At 42.8% G+C, this 22392-nt stretch overlaps 1 protein-coding gene across 1 annotated transcript in view; it reads right to left on the reverse strand.

Moving 5' to 3' along the window:
* LIFR (LIF receptor subunit alpha) overlaps positions 1-22392 on the reverse strand; it is a 169717-nt gene that overhangs the window by 126000 nt on the left and 21325 nt on the right. The window lies entirely within an intron of this gene.

The following is a 22392-nucleotide window of genomic DNA, read 5'->3' on the forward strand; positions in this document are numbered from 1 at the left end:
CCACACATATCTTCTGTGTAATATATTGTTTAGGTTATCTTGTGGTGACTGCAATGCGTCAACATTTAGGGAGAACCTTTGAAACATGATTCCAGTAGACATATTTGGTCATAAGGACTAAGAATCAATATATTCCTAGATCCTTTAGTGAAAGCATAGGAAGCAGTCTGGCCTAGTGGAAAGCACAGGCATGGCAGTCAGAGGATCTGGAATCTAATTCCATCTCCTCCCCTTTCCTGCTGTGTGACCTTGGGCAAGTCACGGCTTCTCTGTGCCTCACTTACCTCATCTGCAAATCCTCTGGGGATTCAGATTGGGAGCCCCATGTGGGACATGAGCTGTGTTCAAACCAATTAGCTTTTACCTACCCCAGCGCTTAGTACAGTGTCCGGCACATAGTAAGCGCAACAGCACTTGTATACGTATTTATACAGATTTATTACTCTATTTATTTTACTTGTACATATTTACTATTCTATTTTGTTAATGCTGTGCATAGAGCTTTAATTCTATTTGTTCTGACGATTTTGACACCTGTCTACATGTCTTGTTTTGTTGTCTGTCTCCCCCTTTTAGACTGTGAGCTCATTGTTGCATAGGGACCATTTCTATGTGTTGCTGACTTGTACTTCCCAAGCACTTAGTACAGTGCTCCGCACACGGTAAGCGCTCAATACGACAATGAATGAATGAACAAATACCATTATTATTATATCATTATTATTTCAAAGAGGAAAAACTTCACTCTCCCAAGCACTTAGTACAGAACTCAGCACACAGTTAATACTCAGATAAAATGGATTGGATTCAAGCTGCTGGTGTGAGCCATGATTTTTTTTTAAACCAGATTGGTGTTGACAATGTAGCTAAGAAGATTTGATTAGTAGATGAAGATGCCCTCTAATACTAGAGGACAAATCACTTGCCAAATGAGCTACTGTAAATTTGGTGATAGAGAAACCTGCCATATTATCTTCCAGCACTGGGAATGTCCAAAGTGACTGCCCAAAGGCTACCAAGCAAGTCACCCAAGGGAGAGAAAGCCAAAGAATTCCTGTGAAATGGTAAATCCCCTTATGCTACGATGTCAACTCTTAGATAATGAGAGTTGTAATGAGAGGGGAAAGATGATATTCCAGCTACGTGAACAAACAAGTTATGTATGGTGTCTACTTATCTGAATGGTTACCATGCACCAAAATCTTAAACCTTGGGCATCCAGCTAATGTCTGCTGGATCAATTCTAGCTATCTTCCTGAATGAATGAATTGTGTTTTGCTCACTTGATGGGCAGTGAGCAAGTGTAACCAAACATTGAAGGGTTGCTCAATGGACTTGAATTTCAGGAATTTTCCAAATCCCCCATGAAACACAGTCAGCTTATTGCTGGCAGAACTCCAGGTTTTTGAGGAATGACCCCTACAATTGCTCAATGAAGAGATATTCACAGAACAGAAAACAAGTAAATTCAGAGAAGAAAAGAAAAAGGAGGAGGAAGAGGAGTGTGTGAAGATTTCCAAGTAACTGAAATACGATGGTGGAGAAACATCACCTACCAGCTCCTTCAGAATTAAGCTATTAAAACAGACACACACATACGAACACTAACATAAGCAAGCACAAAGACTACTCATTAAAACACTGAACAGACTAAAGTAGACCAAATTCCAACCACCCCTTTGCTGACAACCAACCCCTTCTCACTTGAACAGAGCACATTGGCTATAATCTTCCAAATGAGCCAAAAAAAAAAGCAATACACCCTGCTGTTATTCTCTGTAATATTTAGAGTTCCCTGTGTGTAGCAACTGGCTCTGTTTCCCAGCCCTTTTGCAAATGGCTTGAAGGGGCTATGAGGCTGCCAGCATTTTTCTCAGCAACCTTTACTAATCCACAGAACACCTGGCCTTCCCATAAACAGGGCGATTGTGAACTGAGAGCGGAGTTAATCCACAGGAGGGTTTCAGACAATGCGTGGAGAAATTCTACTTCATTCATTCAGTCATATTTATTGAGTGCTTACTGTGTGTAGCGCACTGTACTAAGCGCTTGGGAAAGTATAATACAACCATAAGCAGTGACATTGCCCGCCCGCAACGAGCTCACAGTCTAGAGTGGTGGGGACAGACATCAATACAAGTAAATTAAATTACAGATATGTACATAAGTGTTTTGGGGCTGGGAACAAGGTAGAACAAAGGGATAAATAAAATTACAGATGTGTACATAAGTGCTTTGGGGATGGGAGAGCAGGGGAGAGCAGTGGGCTGTGCGTGATCAGTTGGCTGTGACCAGGGTTATTCATTCATTCATTCATTCAATCGTATTTATTGAGCGCTTACTGTGTGCAGAGCACTGTACTAAGCATTTGGGAAGTACAGGTTGGCAACATATAGAGTTGTTGCTCACAGTGGGCTCACAGTCTAGAAGGGTTATTACCACACAGGTTCTTTCACTGCATGCTCTCACATTATGTAATCTAAATGAGGCTTCAAGTGAACCCCCTCTATGTCCCTAAAGTGGGGAAAAAAGGATTTGCTAAATTTTACTGAAGCTATTTTTACACCTCTCCTACAATAGTCTCCCCTGGCAATGCAGAGTGCCTAGAAATGTTTCTGAAAGCTGCATATGCAGTCCCATTGTGTACATATGATTAGAGTCACTAAATATTATGAAAATATTTGTTAAGCATCTACTATGTGCAAAGCACTGAACTAGGTGTGGGGTCACTGAGGGCAGAGCAGCATAGCTTAATGGAAAGTGCACGGGCTTGGGAGTCAGAGAATGTGAGTTCTAATCTCAGCTCTGCCACTTAGCTGTGTGGCCTTGGGCAAGCCACTTCACTTCTCTGTGACTCAGTTACCTCATCTGTAAAATTGGGATTAAGACTGTGAGCCACAGATGGGACAACCTGATTACCTTGCATCTAGTCCAGCACTTAGAACAGTGCTTGGCACATAGTAAACACTTAAATATCACACATTATTATTATTACTTACATAGTACTCTCCCAAGTGCTTAGTACAGTGCTTTGCACACAGTAAGCACTCAATAAATATGATGGGATGAATGAAACACTGTTGTAGTTGCAAGACAATCCAATTGGACACAGTCCCTGTCCCACATGTGACTCATAGTCTAAGGAGGGAGTAGGATTTATTCACGCAAGTTAATGTGAAAGTTCACTTGCATCTCCAAACATAGTCATCTCAGAAGTTGACTTCCTACAAAGGGCATCCCTAAAAGAAACATTTCTCAGTAGAAAGTTTGAAGAAAGAGTTGCTGAGTTCTAAACTTCTACATTATTGTAAGTAGAAAATACCAGTGTGTGATTTAGTTCCATATTCAACAGAAACACAGTAAAATGGGAATTGCACGAGATGGGCCATAATGACACCAATTTATCTGATCAAATAATGAAATTCCCAGTTTTAAGCCTAATAAAGATGTATTATGTAAGAGTTCATGAGGGGAGGGGGAAAAAAAAGCACTCTGAGTGAGGGTTACAATTTAAAAAAAGTGAGCCTTCCCAGAACTCTGGATTGCACCAGGAATATAGCCAGAATAATCAAGGTTGCTGACTTCTGCCAGGGTCATGTTTTTAAGGTCACTTTTATCATAGCCTCTGGTGAAGGAACAGGAGATTTGAGCCGAGGAGGGCACCCAGGGTTCAGAGATGCCATATGCTTCCCATTAAGATCACAAGAAGAAATGCTGTGGTAATTTCTGCAAATGAGGGGGGACGGGGAATTTTCACATCAGTTTCCATTTTGGGAAAAGCCATGATTGTCAGCTAGTCTATTTCCAAAATAATAATAATAGCATTTGTTAGGCACTCACTATGTGCCAGGGACTGTACTAAACTCTGGGGTGGGTGCAAGCAGCGTGGCTCAGTGGAAAGAGCCCGGGCTTTGCAGTCATAGGTCATGGGTTCAAACCTCGGCTCCACCAGTTGTCACCTGTGTGACTTTGGGCAAGTCACTTCACTTCTCTGTGCCTCAGTTACCTCATCTGTAAAATGGGGATTAAGACTGTGAGCCCCCCGAGGGACAACCTCATCACCTTGTAACCTCCCCAGTGCTTAGAACAGTGCTTTGCACATAGTAAGTGCTTAATAAATAAATAAATCTATACTTCACGCTGCTGCCTGGATTGTCTTTGTCCAGAAATGCTCTGGGCATGTTACTCCCCTCCTCAAAAATCTCCAGTGGCTACCAATCAACCTACGCATCAGGCAAAAACTCCTCACTCTCGGCTTCAAGGCTGTCCATCACCTCACCCCCTCCTACCTCACCTCCCTTCTTTCCTTCTCCAGCCCAGCCCGCACCCTCTGCTGCTAACCTCCTCATTGTGCCTCATTCTCGCCTGTCCCACCATCGACCCCCCCAGCCCACATCCTCCCCCTGGCCTGGAATGCCCTTTGTCTGCACATCCGCCAAGCTAGCTCTCTTCTTTCCTTCAAAGCCCTACTGAGAGCTCACCTTCTCCAGGAAGCCTTCCCAGGCTGAGCCCCCTCCTTCCTCTCCCCCTCCTCATCCCCCTGCCATAACTCCTTCCCCTCCCCACAGCACCTGTATATATGTATATATGTTTGTACAAATTTATTACTCTATTTATTTATTTTACTTGTACATATTTATTCTATTTATTTTATTTTGTTAATATGTTTTGTTTTGTTGTCTGTCTCCCCCTTCTAGACTGTGAGCCCGCTGTTGGGTAGGGACCGTCTCTATATGTTGCCAACTTGTACTTCCCAAGTGCTTAGTACAGTGCTCTGCAGACTGTAAGCACTCAATAAATACTACTAAATACTAAATACTAAAAAATAAATAAATACAATGAATGAATGAATGAAAAAATGTCATTATTATTATCACTATTATTATGCAAGGAAATCAGGTTCAACACAGTCCTTGTCCCACATGGGGGTCATAGTCTTATACCTATTTTACAGATGAGGTAACAGACCCAGAGGATATGTGAATTGCCCAAGGTCACAAAGCAGACAAGTGGCTGAGCCGGGATTAGAACCCAGGTTCTTCTGGCTCCTAGGCCCATGCTCTATCCACTAGGTCATGCTGCTTCTTACAAGATAAGAAAGCTTGACCTAATGGAGTGATCAGAAGGGGCTCAGGAAGTTATACCATTTTTACCTAGCATCCGGATAAATCGGTACCTTCATAAAGGTAACCTGCCTGTCTGTCCAGCTGTTAGGACCCTCAAGGTCAGCAGTCTTATAGAGACTTTAGAAACTGATGGCAAAAGTTGGCAGCACCTTTAGTGCTCAAATGAAACTTCTAGACTGTGAGCCCATTGTTCGGTAGGGACTGTCTCTATATGTTGCCGATTTGTACTTCCCAAGCGCTTAGTACAGTGCTTTGAACACAGTAAGCGCTCAATAAATACGATCGAATGAGTGAAAGAATGGAAACACCATCGATTTCTCAGTCAAGAAATCCTGGCTTCATGGAAACCGCCAAGCAATCAGTGGTACTAATTAAGCACTTACTGTGTGCAGAGGCCTGTATTAAGTGCTTGGGTGCAGTGTATAGCACAGTGTCTGGCACATAAGTGCTAACAAATGCCATAATTTTTTAAAATTTATTTTACAGAGTTGGTAGACCTGTTCCTTGCCTGCAGGGACCATTCGCAGAATTACCAGACTAGGCAAACCCTTGAGTTGGTTTGAGTCTGGTAATTATGTACCAGCTTCTTCTGCACAGTTTCTTATCATTGCTGAGAAAGAAATGACCACCAAATTATCACCAAAGAATGTGAGCTGTATTAATATTCACCTCCATCTTCCCAAATGTTTTTTCAGACATTCATTTGAATGTGTCAAGCACCTGCTGGGTTCAGAGTACTGAATTGAGTGCCTGGCAGCATTCAAGAAGGGTTACAGATACTGCTGTCCCTCTACTTGATCTTACACTAATGCAAAATGGGGATTCAATACCTGTTTTCCCTCTTCTTTAGACTTTGAGCCCCATGTGGGACCTAATTACTTTCTATCTACCCCAGCACTTAGTAAGCACTTAAATAGTATCATTACGAGGCTCTGACCATTTAAGCGTCTACGTTTTTTCCAACAAAGTAGCATAGAATGTCAATGTACAGTGTCTCAAATGCACCAAAACCTCTTTAAAATGTGGCTAGACCTAAAAAAGGAAAAACAGTAATTCAGTTGCTAATACACAGAGGTAGAATCATCCTACAAGACAACACAGGCTCTTGGGAACGTAGTTCCATTTCTATAAGCTTCAGTACTACTCTGGTTCCGACTAGAGAAGGATTGTGTTAAAAGTTCCACTGTAATTCCTTTTTTAGCAAGCTCAAAACACTTGAGTCATTGCAAGAAACTCAATTTTCAATCCATGTTATTTTAATTAGGAGTTATATTTGGCAGGTTAGGATTTTTTTTTTTAAACATGTACAGTGTAGTTATTTCTCAAGTGCTAACATGTCAGATGCTTATTGGCATGAATGAGGTTTCAGCTAAATAAATACCTATCACATTTAGTAATGATATGCCATGCTCTGAGCTCACCGAAACTTGCAATTACACTACATAGTTCAGATCTAAGGATTTTGATATTCTGATTTCTGGTTGAAGTTTTGCTTTGAACATCCTTCATTAGTTCATTCTGTTGGACGGGATTTAAAGCATTTGGATTAAAGACAATTTATTCCTCACCTCTACCTCCGCTCTTCTCCCCATCCTGCCAAAACAAAGGAAAAAAAAAAAACACCCACCCACAAAGTCTTGGAAATAAAAGCCAGCTAGACACCTAAACAACCCTCTTTATTTTATATATTGCTAGAAGCAGCATTGCTCAGTGGAAAGAGCCCGGGCTTGGGAGTCGGAGGTCATGGGTTCTAATCCCAGCTCTGTCACTTGTCAGTTGTGTGACTCTGGGCAAGTCACTTAACTTCTCTGTGCCCCAGTTCCCTCAACTGTAAAATGGGGATTAAGACTTTGAGCCCCACGTGGGACAACCCAATTACCTTGTGTGTCCCCCAGCACTTAGAACAATGCTTGGCACATACTAAGCACTTAAAAAATATCATTACACTAGTCATCTGTTTTTTGTATGCCCTACCTTCCTAGTTAGCATTTCAGATTGCTTATTTCAATGGGGGTCACACTGAATCTTGTACTCATTTCAGATAGGACCTACGTGAACATCCCTGAAAGGGTCTAAAATACTAAATAACCCTAATAATAATGGTATTTGTTAATCACTTACTATGTGCCAAGCACTGTTCTAAGTGCTGGGGTAGATTACAGGGTAATCAGGTTGGATACACTTTTGCTCCCAGATGGGGCTCTCAGTCTTAATCCCCATTTTCCAGATGAGGTAACTGCGGCACAGAGAAGTGAAGTGACTTTCCCAGGGTCACACAGAAGACATGTGGCAGAGTTGGGATTAGAACCCATGACCCTCTGACTCCCAGCCTCGTGCTCTAACAAATACACCATGCTGCTTCTTTCCTGTGGCCTTAGCGAGGGATGTTTGCTACTAACCTCCTGCAAGGCATCTGGGCGAGAAGCAGGAAGGTAAGCAAGTTGGAGGTCTTGTCTTGTCTGGAGGTAGTCAACAGTTAACAATATCACATTTCTAGTGTTCTTGAGATTTACTTGACGATGATGATGGTATTTGTTAAGCACCTACTATATGCCAAGCACTGTTCTAAGCACTGGATCTACTTCCCCTCATCTCCAATTCCGTCACACAGGTTGAGCAGCTAGGATTTCTTTAAAGAAGATTTTTATAGCTCGTGCCCCTTTTATCTGCCACTTGTCTGCTATGTGACCTTGGGCAAAGCACTTCACTTTTCTGTGCCTCAGTTACCTCATCTGTAAAATGGGGATGGAGTCTGTGAGCCCCACACAGGTCAGGGACCGTGTCCAACCTGATCTGCTTGTATTCCATTCATTCATTCAATCGTATTTATTGAGCACTTACTGTGTGCAGAGCACTGTACTAAGCGCTTGGGAAGTACAAGTTGGCAACATATAGAGATGGTCCCTACCCGACAACGGGTTTACAGTCTAGAAGGGGGGAGACAGACAACAAAACGAAACAAGTAGACAGGTGTCAATACCATCAGACTGTATCCACCCTGGCATGTAGTAAGCGCTTAACAATATGAAGGAGATGGGTCTGCACTGGTCCCTTTGGCCATAAATATGGTCTGTATGTAAAGAGCCCCCTGTGAATACTTCTCAATAAGTTGCCCTTCTGCCCACCTGTTTGCTTGCTGGGCTGCAGCAGGATCAGAGTTGGTTGAGTTGAAAGAGCGTGAATGGCAACATGCAAGCCACTAGGACTATAAACTGATTCCATCTTTCGAGTGCTAACCTCTGAAGTTTCAAGACCGTGGCTCATCCACCTTTCAATAGGAAACCCTTGTCATCTTCTCAATGCCACAGAGTTTCACGCACTCTGGTTTTCACATAAATATATCTCCACCTGATTAACCTAGACATCCGATTGACTGCCACTTGTCTATCATCTCTATGCGTTTGGTTGGAATGCATCTGTCCATGCTTGAACATGATGTTACGAGTGCTAAGACCTTGATCCTTTATTCATCCTTTATTTAAGAGTGAGTTTAGCTGTAAAATCTGATGCATGGCTGACACTCCCTTCTATACTGTGAGCACACAGGTACAGCACACGTTCCTTACTGTATGTTTGCCACTTAAAGGGCCAGCCTGTGTTTTCCCATCTGCTGCTTGGTACCACAATCTTCCTGAACGCTTGGCTCAAAGAGTAAGGGATTCCTCTTCTGACTGGTTCTCACCAAGCTGGCTTTTTATAGTATTTGTTAAACTCTTACTATGTGTCAGGCACTGTACTAAACACGGTGGTAGATACAAGCCAATTTAGCTTGGAAACTGTCCTTGCTCACTCATTCAGTCAGTCCTATATATTGAGTGCTTACTTGGTGCAGTGCACTGTGCTAAGCACTTGGGAGAGTGTACTACAATAATAAACAGACACATTCCCTGCCCACAACAAGCTGTGAAGACAACATATAAATAGGTATTTGAGAGCAGAGTACTGTTCTGTGTACACTGTGTACAGCATTATACGAATACTTGAGAGAGTGAAACAGTATTACTTGAGCACTTACCATGTGCAGAGCACTGTAAAAAGCACTTAGGAGAGTATGAGGCGGTAGACATTGATCTCTAATAAGTGTTCTCCGATTAACCGTCAACTCCTTAAATATCATAATCCCAAGCTTCTCTAGCACTTGTGAGCTATACAGTTATTCAATTTTACCTTTAGTTACTTACCGTGACTACTCTATTTGTAAATATTTGTATGACCATCTCCCCCATTAGGCTGCAAGCTCCGTGTGGACAAGGAATGTGTCACTTATTTGCCTGTATACTTCCCAAGCATCTAGTACACGACATTGCATCAAACTCCACTGAGAAGCATCATGGCCTAGTGGAAAGAGCACAAGCCTAGTAATCTTAGTGCTTAGAACAGTGCTTGGCACATAGTAAGCACTTAATAAATGCCATTATTATTATTATAAATCAGGAGACTTGGGTTCTAATCCCAACTCTGCTAATTGTTGCTGTGCTACTTGGGCAAGTCACTTATCTTTGCTTCAGTTTCTTCAACTGTAAAATGGGGATTCAATACCTGTTCTCTCTCTTTCTTACACTGTGATTCTCCCTCTTTCTTAGACTGGTATTCTCATGTGGGACAGGAACTGTGTCCAACCTGACTAACTTGTATCTGCACTGGTGCTTAGAACAGTGTTTGACACTAAGTGCTTAATATAATAATAAATAAGTAGCTTCTCAAATAGTCACACTACTACAACAGAAGCAAGACTGCTCTCTTCCCTTAGGGAGTTAACAAATCTTTAATTCTTTGAATCAGTAGTTTTTGAGTGCTTACTAATAGGGTCTGCAACAGAGTCAGGAGACCTGGATCCTATTCCCAATCTGTCACTGGTATGTTGGGTGACTTTGGGCAAGCCAGTTAACCTCTTTACTCCCTTCATCTATCAAATGGGGATAAGTTACGTGCTCTCCCTACGTCATCATCAATGGTATTTGAGTGCTCACTGTATGTCTGGGAGAGTAAAATGTAACAAAGTTGGAAGAAATATTCCCTGCCCACAATGAGTTTACAGTCTAGAGGGGTAGACAGTCATTAATTTATAATGCCTACCTCTTTGGTTGGATGACTCACGTGGAATAGGGATGATGATCCAATTTCCTTGAACTTAAACATGTGCTTAATAACCATTAAATAGTAGCCCTGAAGTTGTGATTTTTGCCATAATTCCATATATTTCCCCTTTGAGGTTAGTCTGCAATAATGAGGAGGGTATGGCTCCCCAAAGGTCAACACTGAAAATCTCCACAAACTCATTATTGGAGGAGTCTACTCCCCCTAAACACTTAAAAGCCCCCCAAAACTTAGACCAACTACCCTTCATCTGCCCATCCTAGGACTGGAAATCCCCACATGAGGGCAAGTGAGAATCTCCTCTTGCTCTCCAAGTGTTTTTGTGGCCAGAAGTAGATTTGTGTAACCAAAGAGATGTCTTTTTTCATGTTTCATCTTGTTGAAAAGCTTGACTCGATTTGTTATCAGTGCCTTTGATTTTACGTGAGGATGAAATTAGGTCTTAACTTGAAAAAAAAAATAATTATGGGGGGTCAAAGCTCAGTACTTCAATGGTAATTAAGGCCACATCTCTTCCTATAGGTCTTCCCTATTTAAGCCCTCTTTTTCCTGACTAAACCCTCCTCTCCTCTTCTCCCACTACCTTCTGCATCACCCTGACTTGCTCTCTTCATTTATCCTCTCTTCCACTCCTACTAATCATATTTATATATCTTAATATATCTGTAATTTATTTCTTATGTATTCATTCATTCAATCATATTTATTGAGCATTTACTGTGTGCAGAGCACTGTACTAAGTGCGTGGGAAGTACAAGTTGGCAACATATAGAGATGGTCCCTACCCAACAGCGAGCTCACAGTCTAGAAGGGGGAGACAGACAACAAAACAAAACATGTGGACAGGTGTCATCAGAATAAATAGAAGTACAGCTAGATGGACATCATTAACAAAATAAATAGAATAGTAAGTATGAACAAGTAAAGTAAATAGAGTAATAAATCTGTACAGATATATATACAGGTGCGTGGGGAGGGGAAGGAGGTAGGGCAGGGAGGATGGGGAGGAGGAGAGGAAAAAGGGGGCTCAGTGTGGGAAGGCCTCCTGGAGGAGGTGAGCTCTCAGTAGGGCTTTGAAGGGAGGAAAAGAGCTAGCTTGGCGGATGTGCGGAGGGGCTCAGGGGGTCGCGTAACCAGTTAGCATGCCAGAGTCTCGTTCATTATCGGAATTAACCAGACAAATCACTCCACCAACTAAGAACGGTAATGTCTCCCCCTCTAGACTGTGAGTTCATTGTGGGCAGGGGATGTGTCTGCTTGTTGTTATGATTTACTCTCCCAAGCCTTCAGTACAGTGCTTTGGGCACAATAAGCACTCAATAAACACGATTGAATGAATGAACGAACTTAGCCTAATGGAAAGAGCACAGGGCAAGTCAGAAAACATGGCTTTGGCACTTGCTTCTGTGTGCCTGAGGGACTCACTTCTCTGTGCCTCAGATTTCCTCTTCTGTAAAATGAAGATTAATGTCTGTTCTCTCTGACCGTTTGACTGACCCCCCATAAGGACAGGGACTGTATCTTGTTGCATTGTTCTGTATCTCAGCATTTAATACAGAATTGGTCCTTAAATTCCATTACCAACACGTTGGTCTGGAAATAATAATCGTACTAAATAATAATTCTAGTATTTGTTAAGCGCTTACTATGTGCCAAGCACTGTACTAAGCACTGGGGTAACCACACAGTCCCTGTCCCACATGGGGCTCATAGTCTCATCCCCATTTTACAGATGAAGTAACTGAAGCAAGGAGAATTTAGTGACTTGCCCAAGGTCACACAGTAGACAAGCAGCGGAGCCAGGATGAGACCCCCTGACCTTCGGACTCCTAGTCCATTCTCTATCCACTGCATCACGCTGCTTTCTTTAAGATTTGAAGTGGTTTTGGTTGAGTGGCAGGAGGAGGGAATTTTGTCAGGTGAGGCAGCCTTCATCATTATAAGAAAGGAGAGTTAGGGGTGAGGAATAATAAGTGCAATTTACTTAGCTGAAGTGGAGAACAAACAGGGATGTGACAGATGATTTACAGAAGAGAGAGCTGAATGTCCATCATTACATGATGTCAACTGCTCCTAAAACATTAGGCTGAGAAACAGAACATCAAGCCTACCAAAACTCAAGCATTGCTGAATTATGTGTCATTCATTCAATCGTATTTATTAATGTCTACTGTGTGCAGAGCACTTTACTAAGTGCTTGATTATAATAATGGTATTTGTTAAGTGTTTACTACTAATAATAATAATGATCACATTTATTAAGCACTTACAATGCGCAAAGCACTGTTCTAAGCACTGGGGAGGTTGCAAGGTGATCAGGTTGTCCCACGGGGGCTCATAGTCTTCATCCCCATTTTACAGATGAGGGAACTGAGGCCCAGAGAAGTGAAGTGACTTGCCCAAGGTCACACAGCTGACAAGTGGCGGAGCCGGGATTAGAACCCATGACCTCTGATTCCCAAGCCCGGGCTCTTGCCACTAAGCCACGCTGCTTCTCTGTTTACTATGTGCCAAGCACATTGGGTAGATACAAGGTAATCAGGTTGTCCTACTTGGGGCTCACAGTCTTAATCCCCATTTTATAGATGAGGTAACTGAGGCACAAAGAAGTTAAGTGGCTTGCCCAAGGTCACACAGCAGACGTGGCGGAGGTGGGATTAAAACCACGCTGCTTTTCTGTTTACTATGTGCCAAGCACATTGGGTAGATACAAGGTAATCAGGTTGTTCTACTTGGGGCTCACAGTCTTAATCCCCATTTTATAGATGAGGTAACTGAGGCACAAATAAGTTAAGTGGCTTGCCCAAGGTCACACAGCAGACGAGTGGCAGAGGCGGGATTAGAACCCACATCCTCTGACTCCCAAGTCTGCGCTCTTTTCATTAAGTCATGCTGCTTCTCTGCAACAATCATATTAGAGAAACATCACGGTTTAGTGGAAAGAGCATGGGCTTTGGAGTCAGAGGTCATGGGTTCTAATTCCACCTCTGCCACTTATCAGCTGTGTGACTTTGGACAGGTCACTTTACTTCTCTGTGTCTCAGTTACCCCCATCTGTAAAACGGAATTAAGAGTGTGAGCCCTACATGGGACAAGTTGATTATCTTGTATCTACCCCAGTGCTTGGCACATAGTAGGCACTTAACAAATACCAAATGTTTGAAATTTTCTTCAACCTTCGTATCAAGCAAAAATTCCTCATTATCGGCTTCAAAGCTCTCCATCCCCTTGCCCCCTCCTGCCTCCCCTCCCTTCTCTCCTTCTCCAGCCTAGCCCACACCCTTCTGCCTCCGATAGGATTGAATGAATTGAATGAATGAATGCCCTCCCTCCATACATCCTCCAAACTAGCCCACTTTCCCCCCTTCAAAGCCCTACTGAAAGCTCACCTCCTCCAGGAGGCCTTTCCAGCCTGAACCCCTCTTTACCTCTGCTCCTCCTCCCCATCACCCCTACTCCTTCCCTCTTCTCTACCCCCCTCCCCACGCCACAGCACTTGTATATATATGTACAAATTTATTATTCTATTTATTTTATTAATGATGTGAATATATCTATTGGTTCAAACCCTGGCTCTGCCAATTGTCAGCTGTGTGACCTTGGACAAGTCACTTAACTTCTCTGTGCCTCAGTTACCTCATCTGTAAAATGGGGATTAAGACTGTGAGCCCCACATGGGACAACCTGATCACCTTGTTTCCTCCCCAGTGCTTAGAACAGTGCTTTGCACATAGTAAGCGCTTAACAAATGCCACCATTATTATTATCTATAATTCTATTTATTTATATTGATGCTATTGATGCCTGTCTACTTGTTTTGTTGTCCGTCTCCCCCTTCTAGACTGTGAGCCTGTTGTTGGGTAGGGATTGTCTCTTTGTTGCCAAATTGTACTTCCCAAGCACTTAGTACAGTGTTCTCCATAAGCGCTCAACACATATGAGTGAATGAATGAATGAATCATATTTAATAATTTATATATTCAATCATATTTAAATGTTTACTGTGTGCAGAGCACTGTACTAAGCACTTCAGAGAGTACAATATAACAGACATTCCCTGCTCACAGCCAACTTACAATTTTGAGGGGGAGACAGACCTTAATATAAATAAAATCACAGATATGAAGATTCATTCATTCAATCATATTTATTGAGAGCTTACTGTGTGCAGAGCACTGTACTAAGTGCTTGGGAAGTACAAATCGGCAACATATAGAGACAGTCCCTACTCAACAGGGGGCTCACAGTCTAGAAGGGGGAGACAGACAACAAAACAAAACAAATAGGCAGGTGCCAATACCATCAGAATAAATAGAATTATAGCTATATACACATAATTAGTAAACTAGAGTAATAAATAAAATTACATACAAATTAAAATTACAATTAAATTAAAATTACATACAAATAAAATACAGTAATAAATATGTACAAATATATGCAAGTGCTCTGGGGAGGGGAACGGGTAGGGCAGAAAGAGGGGCGAATGAGGAGGGGAGGAGAGGAAAAAGGGGGGCTCAGTCTGGGAGGGCATCCTGGAGGAGGTGAGCTCTCAGTAGGGCTTTGAAGGGAGGAAGAGAGCTAGTTTGGTGGTTGTGCGGAGGGAGGGCATCCCAAGCTAGACATGGGTTCTGTGGAGCTGGGAGAGGGGGATTCATTCAATCGTATTTATTGAGCGCTTACTGTGTGCAGAGCACTGTACTAAGCACTTGGGAAGTATGAGTTGGCAACATATAGAGGGGGATGAATAAAAGGGATGAATACAAGGGAGCAAGTCAGGGTGACGCAGAAGGGAGTGGTTAAGAGGGAAGGAGGGCTTAGTCAGGGAAGGCCTCTTGGAGGAGATGTCCCTTCAACAAGGCTTTGAAGCCGGGGAGTGTAACTGTCTGTGGGTTAAAGAGAGGGAGGGTGTTCCATGCCAGAGGCAGGTTATGAGCAAGAGGTCAGCTGCGAGATAGACAAAAAACGAGGTACAGCGAGTAGGTTAGCACTATAGGGTGAAATGCATGGGCTGGGTTATAGGAGGAGAGTAGGGAGGTGAGGTAAGAGGGGGCAAGGTGATTGAGTATTTTAAAGTCATCCACCCAGTTAAGTGGGCATTTAATTTCTCCTTATCACAGCATTGGGTTTGGACTCCTAGGGAGCAACTGGAAGAATATTTATTGTTAATTAAAGTGTAGTCTTTCCCATTAGTGCCTTATCTTATCTACCCAGTAGATAGATTTATCTACCCAGTAAGATAGTTTTATCTACCCAGTAGTAAATAGCTGCCTTATTCTGGTTACCATAATTGGTGGAGGGCAGTCTTTTAACAATTACTCTCAAGTGCACTCTGAAGGAGGTATGCACTTATGGAGTTCATGCTGGGTCCTGAGCTTTAGAAAAACTAGAATTTGCTTTAAGAGCCTGTGTGTCTTTCTTCTCAAACCAACAGAAATGAAAGACTTGGGTTGCTATTTGAAGGATTCCCTTACAGACTGTGTACAGACCTTTGTGGTCACCTTTGCCAACACCATCAGGATGGGTGGGCTTCCTCAAATCTGGTTTTGTTTTCATCTGACTTCCAGGGTAGTTTGTTCATTCATTCATTCAATCGTATTTATTGAGATCTTACTGGGTGCAGAGCACTGTGCTAAGTACTTGGAAAGTACAATTCGGCAACAGAGACAATCCCTACCCAACAACTGGCTCACAGTCTAGAAGCGGGGAGACAGACAACAAAACAAAACAAGTAGACAGGCATCAATAGCATCAATTTAAATAAATAGAATTATAGATATATACAAATCATTAATAAAATAAATGGAATAATAAATATGTACATATATACATAAGTGCTGTGGGGCAGAAAGTAGAGGGAGGGAGTAGGGACGATGGGGAGGGGAGGAGGAGCAGAGGAAAAGGGGGTTCAGTCTGGGAAGACCTCCTGGAGGAGGTGAGCTTTTAGTAGGGCTTTGAAGGGGAAAGTGTGCTAATTTGGCCAATGTGAGGAGGGATGGCATTCCAGGCCAGAGATAGGATGTGTGTGCCCATTACCAAAAAAAGCTGCATGGCCTAGTGGAAAGAACCTGGGCTTGGGGTCAGAGGACTTGGGTTCTAATCCCAGCTCTGCCAATTGGTTGCTGAGTGACCTTGGCCAAGTCACTTCACTTCTCAGTGCCTCAGTTCCTTCATCTGTAAAATGGGGATTAAGACTGTGGACCCCATGTGGGACAGGGACTGTGTCCAACCTAATTAACTTGCATCTACCCTAGCACTTAGAGCAGTGTTGGACACAGAGAAAGTGCTTATCCAATACCATTTTAATAAAAGCTGCTCTTGCAGGAAATGTGTCAAATGTTTTATGCCACCAGATCATTTCACTCACCTTCTTAGAAGTTTTATGCTACCATAAGGTGAATGGAATGTGTCGACTCCAGGTGAAGAGGAGGTTCCTCATTTTGAACTTTCAGTGCAGTGAATTTCAGAGCCAAGATCCTCATCCTGGGTTTCAGAGTGTTGCCCGAGGCTGTATCACTCCCTTGACACCCTCCCCAACCCCCCTACTGGGGCACAACACTTCTATTATATTATATATAATATGTGTATATATATATTATACAGCTCTCAAGCACATTTACATGATTCCCATTTTAATAATTTTCATATGGTATTTGTTAGGTGCTATGTGTCAGGCACTGCACTAGAAACAAGCTAATCGTGTTGGACACAGACCATGTCCCTCATTCATTCATTCACTCATTAAATCGTATTTACTGAGCGCTTACTGGGTGCAGAGCACTGTACTAAGCACCTGGGAAGTACAAGTTGGCAACATATAGAGACGGTCCCTACCCAACAGCGGGTTCACAGTCTAGAAGGGGGAGACAGACAACAAAACAAAACATATTAACAAAATAAAATAAATAGAACAGTAAATATGTACAAGTAAAATAGAGCAATAAATCTGTACAAATATATAGGCGCTGTGGGGAGGGGAAGGAGGTAGGGTGGGGGGGATGGGGAAGGGGAGAGGAAGGAGGGGGCTCAGTCTGGGAAGGCCTCCTGGAGGAGGTGAGCTCTCAGTAGGGCTTTGAGCTGGGTGGGTCGTGTAACTATGGGGCTCAGAGTCTTAATCTCAGTTTTACCGATGAGGTAATTGAGGCATATAGAAGTTAAGTGACTTGCCCAAAGCCACACATCAGATAAGAGGTGGAGCTGGGATTAGAATCCAAGTCCTTCTGATTCTCATGCGCTATCCACAATCCCAGAAGTCCCCCTTCTATTTGAAGTTCCTCTAAATGGAAGAGAAACTGTATTCCTTCCCCTTTATATACACCTTCACTCACCACCCTACTAAACACACTTCCCCTTGAACTGCACTAAAGATGAAGTTATTTAATTCAAAGGGTATTGAACATTTCTACCTCTGGCACCTCGGCAGTCTAACTCAAATCCAGGAAGCAGGAGAGCAGCAAGATAAGCCATCTCAAATTTTTTGAGCACCTATTGCATGCAGAACACGACAGAGTAAGAGATATGGTCTTTACTTTCTGTATTCCTTTAACTTCCATATCTTTCCACTGGTCTGACAAGCTTTGATTTTGGAGAAACATGGTTCCACTTCCCCTAACTTCCTGGTTTTTGTCTTGTTTTCTGCTTTTCCATGTTTCACTATTTACAGCTGTTACTTCCACAAATGAACCCTGTTTCCAGCCACTTTTTTTTTGTGTTTTTTTTTTTAATGGAATTTCTTAAGTGATTACTGTGTGCCAGGCACTCAACTAAGCACTGGGGGTAAATACAAGTTTTTTAGGTTGGACACAGTCCCTGTCCCACATGGGGTTCCCAGTCTTCATCCCCATTCTACAGATGAGGTAACTGAGGGCTAGAGAAGTGAAATAACTTGCCCAAGGCCACACAACACACAAGTGGTAGAGTGGGGGTCAGAACCCAAGTCCTTCTGATTCCCAGCCCCATGGTCTATCCACTAGGCCACATTGCTTTTCTGCTTCACTGTTGTGAAGAATCCAGTGGTTTGCAGAGCAGATGCAAGTGTCTCATTCAAAATATAAACTCCATTTATACAAACTGGATGAGGGCACACCGGTATCTGGACAATTACTCCTCCCACTTCAAAGCCTTGTTGAAGGGACATCTCCTTCAGGAGTTCTTCCCTGACTAAGCCCCCTTTTCTCTTCTCCCACTCTCATCTGCATCACCCTGACTTGCTCCCTTTATTCATCCCTTCTCCCAGCCCCACAGCACTTATGTACAAATCTTGGATAAGCAGCATGGCTTAGTGGCTAGAGCCTGAGCTTGGGAGTCAGAGAACGTGGGTTCTAATCCTGGCTCCGCCACTTGTCTGCTGTATGACCTTGGGCAAACCATTTAACTTCTCTGTGCCTCAGTTACCTCATCTGTAAAATGGGGATTAAGACCATGAGCCCCACATGGAACAACTTGATTACCTTGTAACTACCCCAGCACTTAGAACAGTTCTTGGCAAGTAGTAAGCGCTTAACAAATATAATTATTATTTGGGAAGCAGCGTGGCTTAGTGAAAAGAGCCCGGGCTTGGGGGTCAGAAGTCATGGGTTCTAATCCCGGCTCTGCTACTCGTCAACTGTGTGACTTTGGGCAAGTCACTTCACTTCTCTATGCCTCAGTTACCTCATCTGTAAAATGGGGATTAAGACTGGGAGCCCCACATGGGACAGACTGATTACCTTGTATCTACGCCAGTGCTTAGAACAGTGCTTGGCACATAGTAAGTGCTTAACAAATACCATCATTATCAGCACTAAGAACAGTGCTTGGCACATAGTAAGTGCTTAAATAGCAGCGTGGCTCAGTGGAAAGAGTACAGGCTTTGGAGTCAGAGGTCAGGGGTTCAAATCCCGGCTCCACCAATTGTCAGCTGTGTGACTCTGGGCAAGTCACTTCAATCAATCAATCAATCAATCATATTTATTGAGCGCTTACTGTGTGCAGAGCACTGTACTAAGCGCTTGGGAAGTACAAGTTGGCAACATATAGAGACAATCCCTACCCAACAGTGGGCTCACTTCCCTTCTCTGTGCCTCAGTTACCTCATCTGTAAAATGGGCTCAGTGGAAAGAGTACAGGCTTTGGAGTCAGAGGTCAGGGGTTCAAATCCCAGCTCCACCAATTGTCAGCTGTGTGACTCTGGGCAAGTCACTTCAATCAATCAATCAATCAATCATATTTATTGAGTGCTTACTGTGTGCAAAGCACTATACTAAGCGCTTGGGAAGTTCAAGTTGGCAACGTATAGAAACAGTCTCTACCCAACAGTGGGCTCACTTCACTTCTCTGTGCCTCAGTTACCTCATCTGTAAAATGGGGATTAAGACTGTAAGCCCCCCATGGGACAACCTGATCACCTTGCAACCTCCTCAGTGCTTAGAACAGTGCTTTGCACATAGTAAGCACTTAATAAATGCCATTGTTATTATTATTACTAAATACCATAATCATTATCATCATCTGTCATTTATTTATGTATGCTTATGTCTGTCACCCCATCTAGACTATAAGCTCAGGCAGGGAATGTGTCTGTCTATTGTTATATTGTACTTTCCCAAGCACTTAGTACAATGCTCTGTACACAGTAAGCACTCAAATATGATTGAATGAATGAACGGAGGGGCAGCCAGAGAAATTCTGTTTTAAAAGCCACAGGTTACACTTATTTCCAGTGACAATCCCAATAATATTTACACCAGAAGTGTGACAGAAATTCTTACACCACTTCTACACAAAGAAACAGTTTCCCTTCCAGCTAAATCATCTTTGGATCCAGTGGGCATCAAAACATTTAGAGGGAAGGAACTATGTGATTAACTCTTTATACGGTTTAGCAAGCATACGCAAAACGACGCTCAAAAAATCCTGTTACTGATAACGATGGAAAATTCAAACAGATACAGCATGGCTTAGTGTCCAAAGCATGGTCCTGGGTTCTAATCCTTGCTCTATGACCTTGGGCAAGTCACGGGAAGCAGCGTGGCTCAGCATAAAGAGCCCGGGCTTGGGAGTCAGAGGTCATGGGTTCTAATCCCAGCTCCGCCACTTGTCGGCTGTGTGACTTTCGGCAAGTCACTTAACTTCTCTGTGCCTCAGTTACCTCATCTGTAAAATGGGGATTAAGATTGTGAGCCCCACGTGAGACAACCTGATCACCTTGTATCCCCCCAGTGCTTAGAACAGTGCTTTGCACATAGGAAGCACTTAACAAATACCATCATTGTTATTATTATTATTATTATGTAACTTTTCCATCCCTTGTCCTGCTGTCGAGTTATCTCTGACTCATAGTGACGCCATGGAAACATCTCTCCCAGAATGCGCCACTTCCATCTACAATCGTTCTGGTATTCATTCATTCATTCATTCCATCGTATTTATTAAGCACTTACTGTGTGCAGAGCACTGTACTAAGCGCCTGGGAAGTACAAGTTTGCAACATATAGAGATGGTCCCTACCCAACAGCGGGCTCACAGTCCAGAAGTAGTGGGTCCAGAGAGTTTTCTTGGTAAAAATACAGAAGCGGTTTACCATTGCCTCCTTCTGTACAGTAAATTTGAGTCAGTCTCCATCCTCAACTCTCTCCCATGCTGCTGCTGCCCAGCACAGGTGAGTTTCGACTTGCAGCAGATTGCCTTCCACAAGCTAGTCACTGCTCAAGCTAAAAATGGAATTGCCTCTGCTTGACTCTCCCTCCCACAGTCGAGACTGGTAGAGTATTGGAAACTCTACAGGTGCAACTCTGGGGGTTGGAGGGGGGGGATGTCCCTTAGTTACCTCATCTGTAAAGTGGAGATTAAGATTGCGATCCCTATGTGGAACATGAACAGCGTCCAACCTGATTAGCTAGTATTTTATTTTGTTAGTATGGTTTTGTTCTCTGTCTCCCCCTTTTAGACTGTGAGCCCACTGTTGGGTAGGGACTGTCTCTATATGTTGCCAACTTGTACTCCCCAAGCGCTTAGTACAGTGCTCTGCACACAGTAAGCACTCAATAAATACAACTGATTGATTGATTGATTGATCGATCTACCCCAGCACCTATTACAGTGCCTGGTACTTAGTAAAACGCTTAACTATCAAAAACAAAAGAATAAAAAAAAACACATGACCTCCAGGAGCACAGCAGATTCTATTTTGTTGTAGAATTCCAAGATCTTATCCAATTGCTTAGAAAACAAGTCAAATAAAGGAATCTAGACAGAACTTGGGGTTGTCAATTTGCATCTTTGTAATGTGTTGCTTAAATTTCTATCAACTTCTAACATATTTCTAGGGCACTTTAAGTTTTACTTCGAAGAGAGCTTTCTTATTGGTATTTGTTAAGCACTTACTATATTGTCAGGCACTGTACTAAGTGCTGGGGTAGATACAATCTAATCAGGTTGGACATAGTTCCTGTCCCACATGGGGCTCATAGTCTTAATCCTCCTTCTAGACTGTGAGCCCACTGTTGGGTAGGGTCCGTCTATATATGTTGCCAACTTGTACTTCCCAAGCGCTTAGCACAGTGCTCTGCACACAGTAAGCGCTCAATAAATACAATTGATTGATTTTACAGATGGGATAACTGAGGACTAGAGAAGTAAAGTGACTTGCCCAAGGTCACACAGAAGGCAACTGGCAGAGCCGGCATTAGAGCACAGGCTGTTCTGATTTCCAGGCCTGTGCTCTAACCACAAGTCAATACTGCTTCTCAAAATATAGCTTTTAGAAAAAATAGCTTTTGCCTCTGCATTTCTAACTTTCATTATGTTCCACCAGTGGGGTGAGACTTAGTAATTCAAAAAAGAGTGAGTTAACTGGGTTGGCATTGACAGAAAACACAAATGATGTTATTTCTTCAGCAGAAACAGTATCAGCCTTTTAAGGGAGCAGGCGTAAAGTGAAAGCTCTACATATGAAAATTGGACTTCCCTTCATTTAACTCCTTCCAAGTCTGTATTTTTCCTAAATTGTCTTATACACACACTTATACAAACCCAAAGAGACTTTGGCTTTTCCCAGTACTCAATTCTCTTCTCTGGCAGGTATTATTCCGACCCCCTTTCTTTCCCATAATACTTGATTACTTCTTTGAATATATAAAATCCTCCCTCTTCTCCCGACCCCAAGCCTCCGGAAGAAGAATTGGCTCTT

Source organism: Tachyglossus aculeatus, chromosome 3, assembly GCF_015852505.1.
Source record: "Tachyglossus aculeatus isolate mTacAcu1 chromosome 3, mTacAcu1.pri, whole genome shotgun sequence".
Taxonomy (NCBI): Eukaryota; Metazoa; Chordata; class Mammalia; order Monotremata; family Tachyglossidae; genus Tachyglossus; species Tachyglossus aculeatus.